This window comes from Lycorma delicatula, chromosome 2 (genome assembly GCF_047948215.1).
Source record: "Lycorma delicatula isolate Av1 chromosome 2, ASM4794821v1, whole genome shotgun sequence".
NCBI classification, from domain to species: domain Eukaryota; kingdom Metazoa; phylum Arthropoda; class Insecta; order Hemiptera; family Fulgoridae; genus Lycorma; species Lycorma delicatula.
Genome location: NC_134456.1, coordinates 25076607 through 25090386, shown reverse-complemented (window position 1 = coordinate 25090386; position 13780 = coordinate 25076607).

Here is a 13780-nt window from a genome sequence, read left to right as displayed (position 1 = left end):
ATGAAGAAGGGTCAAGTGACAACTAAACCCGACAGTGAATGAGATCCCTCTGCAACATGCATTTATGCGTGCGTGCATCAATGATGCGTATAAATGTGTGCGATGCATGTACGTATGTGTACATAAGTGAAAGAGGAAGAGCGTGAGAGAGAGGCCCTAAGACAGTGACGCGTGGCGCCGGACGGCGGGAAGTAGTGGGCGCCGTCAGAGTGAATTTGAATAATTAATTGGTCAAAATAGCAGGCGCTCCGCACTGATTGTGTTCTGCCGGTTAAATTGTATGAATACATCCTGCAACACAGATACTTATAGATCATTTGACTAACTATCCAATCCGACCAACTCTTATCTTATTTAAAATATCACTACATAAGCTTAATCCCACTTAATTGAAGTAAATATACTGATATATCTACATTTTTTAACGGTAATCAAATATACTTTCACTCGCCCTAACAACAATTTTAATTTAAGATACATAACAAATCATTCTATTAACTCTTAAAAGCTTATATAAGTTGACCTTGACCTTAAGTAAATTTGTTATAAAATTCTATATTTATGCATTTTTTACGGCTGGATGTAAGAAAATCTTAGTTACTTTTTTTCTATTTGTACTATAAGATCCTGTGGGCAAAGATACCTAAATTTTTCGAGTAATTTTGAGAATAACCATTGCCTAGGTGGAAGATGAATGGATTTGGAAGGATTTTATCATCCCATTTTCACTATTCTTTCTTTCCCATTTTTTCATTCCTTCATTTTGGTTATGCTTTGTACATTTTACTACATCCCAGGCAGATTCGTGATTGAATTACACAGTTGAATTAAATGTATACTTATGGTTTGCTGGGAATAATTATGACGTTTTATTACTGAAACAACTTTTACTATCCAGTGATTTTACCTTAAATTCGGACATTCATATACCTTCTCTTACCTTAGACATAAAGCCGATAGTTTGTCTGGCTGTGGATTTATTTGTAACAGTATCAGGCGAGAACAATCCGACTGACTGATTGCTTTCAAATTTTCAGGGTACAGTTGTGTTTCACCAGGGAAGGTTTTAAGGAGACTTAACTGCGGGAGGCTGATAACTGCGGCTACCACGTCAGCAATTTTATACGCGGCCCCGATATGGGGAGATACAATGAATATTCAGAGAAACAAAACAAAATTAAAAAGAGTACACAGGCTTGCTTTACTGCGTGTAGCCGCGGGATACAGAACAGTGTCATACGACGCGTTGTGTATATTAACGAAGGTTATACCCATTGATTTACAAATTAAAGGAAGAACACTTAGATATAGGGGTATGCCCAAAGATGAGGTTGAACGGCTAATTGATCAAGAGTGGCAGGATACATGGACACACTCTAGAGTTGGGGATTGGACCAGGCGACTAATCCCCAACATAAATACGTGGACTAGTAATAGACTAGGTAATGTAGATTTTTTATACGACACAACTGTTGACGGGGCATGGCTCGTTCGGCCATTACTTGTTTAGAATTGGAAAAAGACCTACCCCACAATGTGTGTACTGCCCAGAGACTGATGATGCGGAACACACTGTGTTTGTATGCCCAAGATGGGCTCCAAATAGAAGAGAAATTTCAGACAACGGCCTTACACCTGAAAGACTTACACCTCGGAGACGGGGTATGGCTACGCCACCCCGTTAGAGGCAGGCGAATAAAATAAAATTAAAGATCCGAGACCGGGGTAGCTAACCTGCCGTGCCGGGTATACAACCGGTGAGCGGGGAACGCTCCCTTAGAGTAAAAGGACACCCTCCCCGACTGAGTATACTTAAATGGATATCCGGTCGGGGAGGTTTTAAACCACAGCACTCTTCGCGGTGAAGTTGTTCATTAAAGTTATTGATTAAAGAAAAAAGAAAGATTAGTCCTTTTACTTTATTATTATATTTCTGTCACTATTACAACAATAATGAGTTATGAATTTTTTGTCGTCAAAGGTGTGTGCCCTTTATTTACCGTAATTACTACTATTCTGTATTTTAAAGACTCAATACTTTTAATGCTATTTATCAGTATTATTTTCCTAACCATGAGGGTAACGAACTCTGCGGGGGGTCTACGATATGGAGCACTGGCTAGACGGAACGGCGAGCGCAGCGAGTTCTACGGCCCTTGAGTAGGCCGTGTGGCCCCGATTAACTCTTAGGTCGGCTCCGATGTTCCCTTGGGATGATCGACCCCTGGGGGTCCACGGGGTGGAGTCCCCTGGCTAGATAGTCGGGCAAGTGAAGCGAGCCCCGACTGAGTAGTATATATATATATTTCACGGACCGAATTTTGTTACATTATATGCTTTAAGTTTTATAAACCGTAATCGTTTCCAATTTTCTTAATTTTTTCTTTGGTTTAGTATAAAGAAATATTTTACGCTTGAGTCTGAGTGATCCCAATTAGAAATAAATTTTATTTTAAGAAGTAATTTAATTCTGTCTGTTTTTCAGAATTTTCAGATGTTTATAATTTTACCATTTAGGTCTTAATTTGATTATAAGTTATAATAATAACATACAATCAAAACTGTTATAATTTTAATCGCCTGTTTATGTAACTGTTTTGTTTAATTCAAAGTTCTCCGACTGGAAATCTCAGTTTTTATTTGCTATATCTTCTTAGACTTCTTAGGTTATCTAGGATATTTAAGTACAAACCAATTAAGTTTTTTATACAGAGTGTCTCGCTAAGAAATTGAATGAATTTCAGATCGTGTTCTACAGTTGAAAATAAAGAAAAAATTTTAAAAAATGGGTCCTTCATTTTGGATTATAGACTGCTTAAATTTTCCCCCAGATTTTTATTCCAAGGATAAAATGAAGTCATACTGAAATTATTAGAATTTAAATTAAGCGGTAAATTTGATGATTTTGTATACCTAAAAATTTTTTACTGACCTAAAAATTGAATAAAACAAGATCCCAGAAGTTATCTTTAGTAAAGTTTTAGAAACTTATTATAAAAAATAAAAAATGGTGTTACAAAAATGCAATTTTTTAGGTTCAACCTACAACAACTTCGTTAAATTATATCGGTAAAAAAAATAACGTATCGCAACAAGAATTTTAGAAACTTTAATACTGAGAAAAATCTATGTAAGTAACGCCAACTGAACATGAAGTAAAATTTAAGAAATCTGATTTTTATTAAATAGAAATAGACCGAAACGTAGTAGAAAGTTCTGCACTTTTCCTAAACATTTTTACCTTTTCTCTTGATAAATCTTGAATATGTTAGATATAATCCCATGCAACAATTCAAAGGTGTTAAAAAAAAACTTTGCTCGGAAATATTTGAGCAACCATTAAACAACCCTGATTTGGTCCGCGGTGGCAATTTATTTTCTAAACCAAAGAACAAATAAAGGGAGCAGTAATTTTGGCAATTATTAAGAGGTTAATAGAACTATTACCGAGTGGTTGACAAAGCGAGCAGCCTATTTTAATGGATATAGAATAAAAAGAATATAAAATCTATTGGCACCAGAAAAATAGGTTTTGATAATAATACTTTTTAATTATAACTCGTTTTATATGCATATCAAATAATTTTTAATTTCCATATGATGATCCTCGATGAAACAGATTCTGTCAGTTCTCAGATATGTATTTTCTACAACAGTATTCAATCTGAAATTAATTTAAAAATAAATTAATCATTTTAATTACATAGAAAAAAGAAGAAAAAACTTACAATTAGATATTAAGTACGTCATTGAGAGTTATGAAAAAACTGTGTTTTGCGTAGGTCCATGTCATTAAATCACAACTTGCAGAAAGATGGTTATAAAAAAGGGCACGAGGAGGATGTTTGCATACCAGGATCTTCTCACATGAGTCACAATCAATTGCTGCCATAAGAAACTTGGGCCTTCTATACGCATTAACACTTTGCAGATGTTGTGAATCTGTTCATACGTTACAAAGATAAAAATAATAATAACATCATTGGTATAATATGAATGATGATTTACATTAATTCGTATCTCTATTTTAATTTTAATTAATACTCGATAAATTTTTGATTTTAATAAATGTTAAAACCCATTTATAAAAGAATATTATAAGAATTCTTAAATATTTTTAATATTTAAATATTTCTTTATTTTTATTCGTAAACATTTTTGTACCATTTAATTATAAATATTTGAAAATAAATGAAATTTTTAAAAAACCTTTATAAATATATAAACAGAATAAAATTTACTGGTAAACACGACGCGATAAAGTAAAAGTAATGTGCAGAACCGTTTTTTAAATTTTAACTGCTTTTAAATAATTTATATATATATATATTTTTTATTGGCTTCTCAATAGATTTAATATTCCCTTAAGAAAAACTACACTTTCTGATATTTTTTAATTCTTACCGAGGGTATACCAAATTATAAACTCTTTCTGGTATTCTTAACTATCCGTTCCCCTATTTCTTTGTTACATCCCACATTTCACACAACTGCCCAAAAAGGAGTGATGTATTTAGGGTATATGTATGTTTGTTTGTTCCACCATAGCAGCTTAACGTCTGAACCGATTTAGATGTATAACCCCGCTCTGGAATCCTTATGTTACCGGGAGTGGTCTATATATATATATATATCCATTTAAAAAAATGATATGATTTTTTGACTGGCAGTATTTTCGATCATGTAAGCATGTTCTTTCTTCTTGCTCTTGTTTGTTGGTTTTGACAAATACTGTATACAAAATTGTCAACCGCACCCACGTTTTTAATATCCTATATTAGTAATTTTGTCCCCTGTTTAGCCTCCGGAAATCACCGTCAGGTATACATCAGAGGATGATATTTTGAGTGCAAGTAAAGTGTAGTCTTCCGTAGTCTGCGAGTCCGATACTCCCCCATTTGTGAGGGGTAGTAAATTATATTTCTCCGCAACACTGTTAACAAATGGAAAATAAAAACAAAAAAAGTCGACCATTTCTAAGATATGTGGTTAACTGAAACCCAACCACCAAAGAACACCGGTATCAAAGATATAGTATTCAAATCCGTATAAAAGTAACTGCCTTTACTAGGAAATCTCGAACTTTACTTTGAACGTTGGAACTCTCGACTTCGGAATAAGCTGATTTGCGAGGATACGTTCACCACTAGACCAACTCGATGGGTACCTATATTAGTAATTATCCTATATTAAACAGCAATGTTTGCCAGCAATGTATTTTTTTAGCAGTCGCATTTTTTTTTTTTTTTAATATTTATCTCTTGTTCAGGATCTTTAAATTTGGAAACTTTTTTTAGCATTTTAATATTCATCTTATGTTTCCCTATTTACCCATTTTTTTACTGTATTTTGATGGTAATTTTACAGATTAAGTTTTTTTTTCTGTTAAGAGCTTTTTTTTTTTTAATTTTGAATGTCTTTTTTATTACAACGTTAGAAAAAGGTATATTTCAGATAGCGATTATTTGTATTAATAACTTATTTTCTTTTATAAGGCCAAAATTATTAAATTCCATATTAAAATATGCCATTCTTTGCAATTCCAAATAGTACTACTGTTCATGCATTTCTTACACCGTATTTTCCTTGGTTAGGCAGGATCATTACAGCTGTGTTCTATCTGGTACAAACATAATACAGGAAATAAAGTAATCAAAAACGTGTACGAAAAAATTGTACCTGAGAAGGATTCAAAATCTGAACTTTCTAAAGATGATATCACTCTGCCACGGAGATCTGGCTTCTCTCCGTATTTAATGTACAAATATTTCATTAAATATTCCTTTAATGAACTAAGTTTTTTGTTTCCGAGTAACATTCATTAACAAATTACACAACCGAAATAATTCAGAAGAGGTGTCGGCGATGAATATTTGTTAATTTTTTCGGGAAATAATGTTGGCTTTTGTTTTAAATCGCTTATTTTTTCCTGGAAATATAAACATATTATATATTCGCGAACTGTAACGAAATCACATAAGAAAATAATATTGAAAAATCTTATACGACGTTCTTAATTTTCTGTTTTTTTTTTTTTTTTTTTTTTTTTTTTTTTTTTATAGATACTCCCAATGTAAAGAGAAACAAATTACAGCCAATTAATCCTTTAGCTTACCATTTTAACTCTAAAAATAAGAAATTTTTAAATTTATTACTGAAATAAAATTCTGATTACCCAAGAATCCAAGAATTTGTAGAATTAAATGTAGCTCATACAAATAATAATTTATATGTATGATTGCGAAGAGAAGAATCCTTCGCTAAAAAGGCAAAAAGATTTTTAGATTTTTTTCCATTTTATTAGTTTAGTTCTTTCTTATGAAAATTAGTACATGTACCCGCTATTTTTGATTTCCTAGTTGTCACCTAATTATAAGAAGCATAATTGTTCTACAGTTATTAAGTAAGTATTTTATATAACTATCGTGAGTAATAATTGCACTTTTTTAAAGGAAAATATAATAGTAATATTTCATTTATAACTTTTAATTTTCTTACTTAAAAAATATTAGTAAAATTTTGAATTAAGTTTTGAAAAGGAATCTAATAAAGTTTCCAGTTAGCTTATTTAAATAAGAAGTTGGAAGTTAAGTTTAAAGGAGAGTATATATTCTGTCTGTATTCAAAGAAGGATTTAAAGCGCCTTAGGTAAGAGGTAAAGTACAATTTACAATTGCCTTGAAATTAAACTCTCTTCTACTTTGCTAAGGGCATGATTGCTCCCAGTCAGTCATTTGCATGATTTTAATGCCAGCCCGCTGCTCATCATGATCAAAGCTGGAAGCGCGGCAACACTTTCTTGGAAATTAATCACAAACTCCCAGCGCCTGTTACCATCCCTTTCACAAACTCCCTCGGCCTGCAACCACCGCCTACCGCCATTTATATCCCGACTGTAGCGCTTATCTTTCTATTCAGTTCTAATGTAATCAAATTACTACGAACAGAGTAAAACAGCCATAATAATTGCAGGCTTATGTAACTGATTTTTCTTTAACTCTCCTCGGATGAATTTTTTAATATACTTTATACATCCATTATAATTTAATTTTCTCTGTATTTTTCAAACGTTACCGTAATTTACTTGTTACAAAGCGTATGAAATTAAATCTTGATTTTTTTCTGACTTGAAATCATAATAATAGATTTTTTGTTAACATGAGCGTAAATCTTCAAATAAAAAAAAGATCCACTACATTAATGAAAACTCTATGCACAGAGTTTTCGAAAGGGAATCAAAACGTTTGACGCTGTAATACCTTATCATTAGTTAAATCTTCAAAGTTTATTTTGAACAAAAACACTAAGAAACGTTTAAGTTCCTGAATTAAGTATACATGGTATTATATGATTTATATAATTGTGGTGTATATGGTATAATAAGTTTATATTGTAATATTTGTAGCACACCAAGCAACAAATGACTATTTTTATCCATATTCACTGGATTCCACACGATCGTACCAACAAATTCTATTATCCTACCAAACTACAGATCTAAATCACGACGTTTACAAAATAAACGATCTTTATATGAAACAATAAAAAAAACAACGGAGTGAGATTTGGACTTCGTGGTGGTTCATATATCAATCCTCAAATTGAGCAATCTTCCATTAAGCACGTTAATAAAATCCAAGTTGAAGTATGGAAGTGCACCATTCTGTAGTACACAACCTAAACGTATTTCTTATCAACTTGTGCAAAAAAAATTGATGTGGATACCACACGACTTCTTTGTTCACCTATTAAATTACATATACACGTTTATTTACAATAAAAAATAAAATTTATTTCATTAATAACTTCTGATTTTTTTTCATATATATTTTTTATTGATATTATTGAATTGTTATTTACTTAAATATTTTTTACAATCAGAGGTTAATAATTATTAATAAATCAATATATTTAGATTAAATTTTTTTTTTTTTTTTTTAAATATGAAGTCGAATTTGAACCGATCTGCAATGTATTTGACCCTTGTAAGATGCAAATATTTCATTAATTACAATTTTGATTGGCTATAACTCTGAAACCAATGAAAATATATACCACTTATCATATATAGTTGTAAAGCTCTCGATGAAGGCTTATTACTGCAGTTAACAAAAAGTCCAAAATCCAGATTTTGGTCTTTTCTGGACACTTTTCGTTCAGTCGATTGCAATCAAAAGGGAAGGTGCACAACTAAATATTACAACAGTCCAAAATCCAAAATATCAACATCCTACGACTAATCGTTTTTTAATTATGCAAAATACATATGCATATACGTACGTACCTACAGACGTCACGCCGAAACTAGTCAAAACGGATTCTGGGATGGTCAAAATTGATATTTCCATTGAAAACCGAAATTTTTCGCGATTACAATATTTCCTTTACTTCGTACAAGGAAGTAAAAAATCAGCAGAAGCATATTTAAGTAGCTGCTAGTCATTACGGTTTACTCTCGAAAGGAAGACAGAGTTATAACGTTTCTGCACATTAATCCAAGCCAAAGTTGCATTTTTGGATAATTTGAGACATAATCAACTTCCTCATTTACTTGCTCTAACCCCAAAACCTGGCAGATTATGCTGATTTTCTCAACGATTAACATCAAAATGTCCCTCATCCATGAAAATAAACACGTTCCAATATTCTTCATTGTCTTTGTCCAGCATAACGTCTAATGATTTCACGTATTTAGCACTACTACCAACTTAAAATTTGTATACATGTAATCTTTCAGTATCTGATTTACATTAGATTTAGAAATTCGTTTACTAAGTTTTGGTATTGGGTGATTGATATCTTTAAGTAAATCTAATACAAAATTATTTTTTTTTTTTTTATAAGGGTGTGCCCTTACAGGAAATTTAGCAATTTTTCATGCTCCCGTTACTGTAAAATAAAAGTAATGGTTAAGTTGAAATCACTTTACCGAGTATCTATCTTAACTAACACGGCGAACATCCTTACTCCCATAGGGGATGACATCCGCCTTGTGACTATTCCGGTGGCCACACATTCCCTCCGTTCGTAGCCCTGATGGGCTTTACCGGGGATTGTCTTTTAGACACGCTAAACCTGATTGCACATCACAATCATCAGTTACTGTATCAGGCACTGTCAGGATGCCATACCTCGAGAGATATTTCCATCGGTATACTTTCACAACCTACTATCGTCTTCGTATGGCCTTTTCCAACCTCGACCACCATAACTTGTAACTCTCAACTATCAAATTAACCGATTCTTGGAAGCGCGATCCCTGCACCATCCTCTAACACTGAAGATTTCTCACAAAACTCTTACCATATTACTTCGGTTTTTCTGATTTTGATTTTTTGATCTTGATTTTCTTAAAAATCAAGAAACTGATTCACAAATTGCTCTGGTTTGCTTTCTGGAACGAGGTCAATGCCTACACCTTCCCACACCGCATCTCCATCACAGAGTTCTCTATACATCCATTTTCATCGTAACTGCAAATATTTCAGCTTGTCGGGGCTCGACGCCAAAACGTCTATCTTGGTAAAGTAAGCACTCAGGCGGGTTGGCCCTAGCAACTCGGGTTGCTATCCTATCTATTCATCTATAGCAGCGTCGGCCCCCCTCAGTCATCCTTTGCAGGGAAGCTAGTAACTACGTTCCATTCCCTTTCGATTTTATAATTAACTTGCAAATCAAACCCAGAATTGATCCATGCAAGCTCTCTAGCTACTTTGGTACGTTCAGCTTTGCACCTGGGGCAGACGTATAAGACATGACACACTTCATCAATGGCCCTCCGGACACAAACTTACACGGTTAACACACACAATTACTTGAATTATAATACAAACTGCGTTTCTCTTATTCGTACTGTCATCAAACTAGAAAATTCTATGAGCATTAATTAGGATGAACACATAATATTGACATTTCTTTTACACTGTAAATAAAAAGTTACCTTCCTAGATGTTATTGTTGGAAGTTTATTAGACTATTGAATACGTAATTCATCTTGGAAGAAAATATACAAATCAAATGCAAAATCTGTATTAAAGTACAAATCAGAATAAGCAAATAGACTATCATTTTATTACTCTTATATAAAACAGATTTCATTGACAAAAGTTTATAAGTATTGTATTTTCTGTAGCATTTCTTAGACATTTTTTATAAAACTATTCCAATAAGTTGCTTATAACAATAAGCATCTCTCCACGGCCTAGTAAGGCGAATATATCTCACCTAGTTTACATGTTACTGTAAATGAGGTGTAGTCTTATACAGACCCAGGCCGATATTCCTGAGACGTGTGGTTAATTGAATCCCAATCACCAAAGGACACCGGTATCCACTGTCTAGTATACAAATCCGTATAAAAGCAAGTAAATTTTACTCGACCAGCCCGATGGGCTATCAAAGTTATATGAACGTAAATTTTAATGCCTAACACATATATTGTGAAACTGGTAGAAACACACAATTTATTTAATAATTTCCAAATACATATCGTAGCAAATATGTTTAATTAATATTTAGTACACATTTTTTAGTTGAATAATCCTATTTCTAAAAACTAGCAACTTGGAAATTTTTGTGTTAGTGAATCCAAAAAAAAACAACATATGTTTGTACCAGCATCTCGTAAATTATTAAACCTTTTTTCATGAAATAACAATCATAACATAAAAATTTTACGATCTATTAATGCCTGATACGTTTAACCATTTTCATTCACAACGTAAATAATTTTTTATAGCTTTATAGTAATATCTTGTAAAATTATCCCATGAAACATTCCTTTTATTAATGATTATAAATCAAAGAATAAGCTTCGTAACACATTTATCGTAATAAATTCTTTCTAACATATATTAACTTTTTTATAATTTATTTAAGCTCCAGGACCACCCTTAGGTATTTGCTTCAAAGGATAATATGAATGATTTGTAGCTTGTGTGAAAATGCCATGCCTGACCGGGATTCGAACCCGGGACCTCCAGATGAAAGGCCGAGACGATACCACTTGCGCCACGGAAGCCGGCATATATAATTAACTTGGTTAATTTAAATGGTTTAAAAACATTTATAAACCAAATCAGTTTCTGATTTGCATTGTGGAATATATTATCGAATTTATGTTATATTTTAATAATGAGTGAATAAAAAAAATTTTTCTGTAATTTAATAGCTAACTATTGAAATATACATTCCCTTCTTGAGCCGTATGTCAAACCTATGAATTTTTTTCATCAGGAATTATTCTTAATTTTTCTTAGATTTACGTTCAAAAAATCTTTTTACATAAGAAGGTACTAAAATATTTTCAGCTGAGAAAGGAAGTTGAGAAAAATCTTTTTTATGGGATACCTTTAATTTTAGAAGCTTTTCGGTAATCTTAGCTTTCTGAGGCGTTAAATGATCCGACTACCACAGTCAGTGTATTATTATTTTTCTTTTCCAGATGTTGCTTAGTACTAAGGGTAGAATACTTTCGACATAAGAACACTAGCACTAACGAGATGCGGTGGCGGTGGTGTATTGTGGATGTGGTGTCGGTCGTGCGGTGTGTTGATCGGGGGATGCAAATCAAGGGGTGAGAGGCGGAGCCTAACGGCTCCAATCAGCGCCCCTCCTACCCCCTCCCCTAACAACACAACCCCTACCACTATTACTACTGCTGCTTCTGCTGCCGCTCTTGCCGTCTGGTCTGATTCCATCTAACCTACTCACTTAATCTGCAGCTAGCTCTGAACCCTATGCGGTTTATTTCTTTTACGTATAGTATGAGTCATTCAAAAAAATAAAGAAGAAAATTAAGGGAAGGAAAAACTATCTCAAATTTTATTGTATTTTCTTAACAGCCTACACCATCTACTAATTTTACGCAAATACTGTTTATCTTACTTCAGAATATTAACTTAATACAGACCTTTCATCAATAAGAAAATAAATAATTTTCAAGAATATATTGATTCTATTTTAGTGTAACTTAAATACGCACGTCATCCTGTAATAACAGATTTTATTTACAAACAATACATTGCTCGTGTTAAATCAAGTTTTCATTAAAAAAATACCTTAATTTTTTTTAAATTAATTTACATTCAGTTTTTTTTTCATATTTATTTTTAAATTAGGACTTATTTACTGTTCTTCCTAAACAGGTAGGTAAAATAAAAATAAAAGTATCTTGCTTTACTTAGATGGACAGTAGTCATTATTATTATAATAACCTCGAGGTCCCACGTTCGAATCACGGTCAGACATGGCATTTTTTGCACGCCACAAAATTCATTTATCAGTCATCTAGTAACTAGAGGGCGTAAGCATGTTGTTATTATGTAAATAAATAAAATAATTATTATAACATCGGACATGACTTAACACCAGGAAGATGAAGTGAATATGAAATGATAAGCGTAATAAATGCCTAATCCTCGACAGGAATCGAACCTGAGATCAGTTGATCTACAAGCCAATAACGACTATACTAATTGGCCGCTCAGTTAATTTACTCAAGTTTTACGTGTGTAGCAAAAATTTAATTATAATTATAACAATCACAGTTAGCCTATTATAAAAAAATATTGTTTACATTTAAGTTGTAAATATACCTTCACATTTTTTGTAATTATTGAAATTCTTCAACAGGAGAACGTTCGGAATTACTTTTCGTTATTTACGATAAGAATCAAAATGAACCTAGAATCTTATCCTGATATTATAGTATGTATTACAGAGAAAAATCTACCAAATCTTAATTAATTTCTTATAAATAGAAGAATTTTTCTTAAATTCTGCAACATTTTACGAGCTAACAATAATTTGCTTATACTTATCTTTTAAATTTTGGCATATTTTATTTAATATACATTTGATAATAAAGAAATACATTTTCAAAAATAAATATATCAAAGTTGACGTTTTGATAAGAGTCGACAATTGGTAAACTAATCATATTATTCTATAAAATTAAGTTGAGTTAATAAATCTGAAAAACAAAAAAAAAAACATTCAAGAAGCTACTCGTACAAAAATAAATCAAGATCTGATGTTACTACAGAATTGAACAGTTTCGGCAAACATAATCTATAAGTGTTCAGATAAACCTTTTTATATAGTCAATGAAGTAATATACCATATCGATTAACCAAAAAATGAATTAATGTCGACAAGAAAAAAACGATCGAAAACAGTTTATCAAAAATATTTATTTTAATAGTAGTTTGAATTTCAATTTAAAAAAAATTATCATCTGTAAATACAAAGGAATTAGCAAAAGTAAAAATAACTACTTAAAATAGGAAAATTCAAAAGCAACAGTATTATAAAATCACTTAATAAATAACAAAATTAAAAAAAAAATCAATATTTACGAAACACTACAAAACAAAATATTTATCTCTATAAAAAAATAAAAACATTTTTTAACTACCAAATGTTGCAATATCGTTTAAGATATCGCTTAAGTCGAACGGGCAATGTTAGCTTGAATTCAATACAAACTATTTAACTTACTGATTCGGAGTGGTCAATAACTTTTTAGCTTATCTCGTTTTTACTTCCTTGTACTAAAGGAAATATTGTAATCGCGAAACATTTCAGTTTTCATACTTCAACGGAAATATTCATTTTGACCAGTTTCTGCGTGACGTTTGTACGTACATATGTATGTGCGTATGTATCTCGCATAACACAAAAACGATAAGCTGTAGGATGTTAGAAATTTTGGATTTAGCACTGTTGTAACATCTAGTTGTGCACCTCCCTATTTGATTGCAATCGAAATTAAAATTTT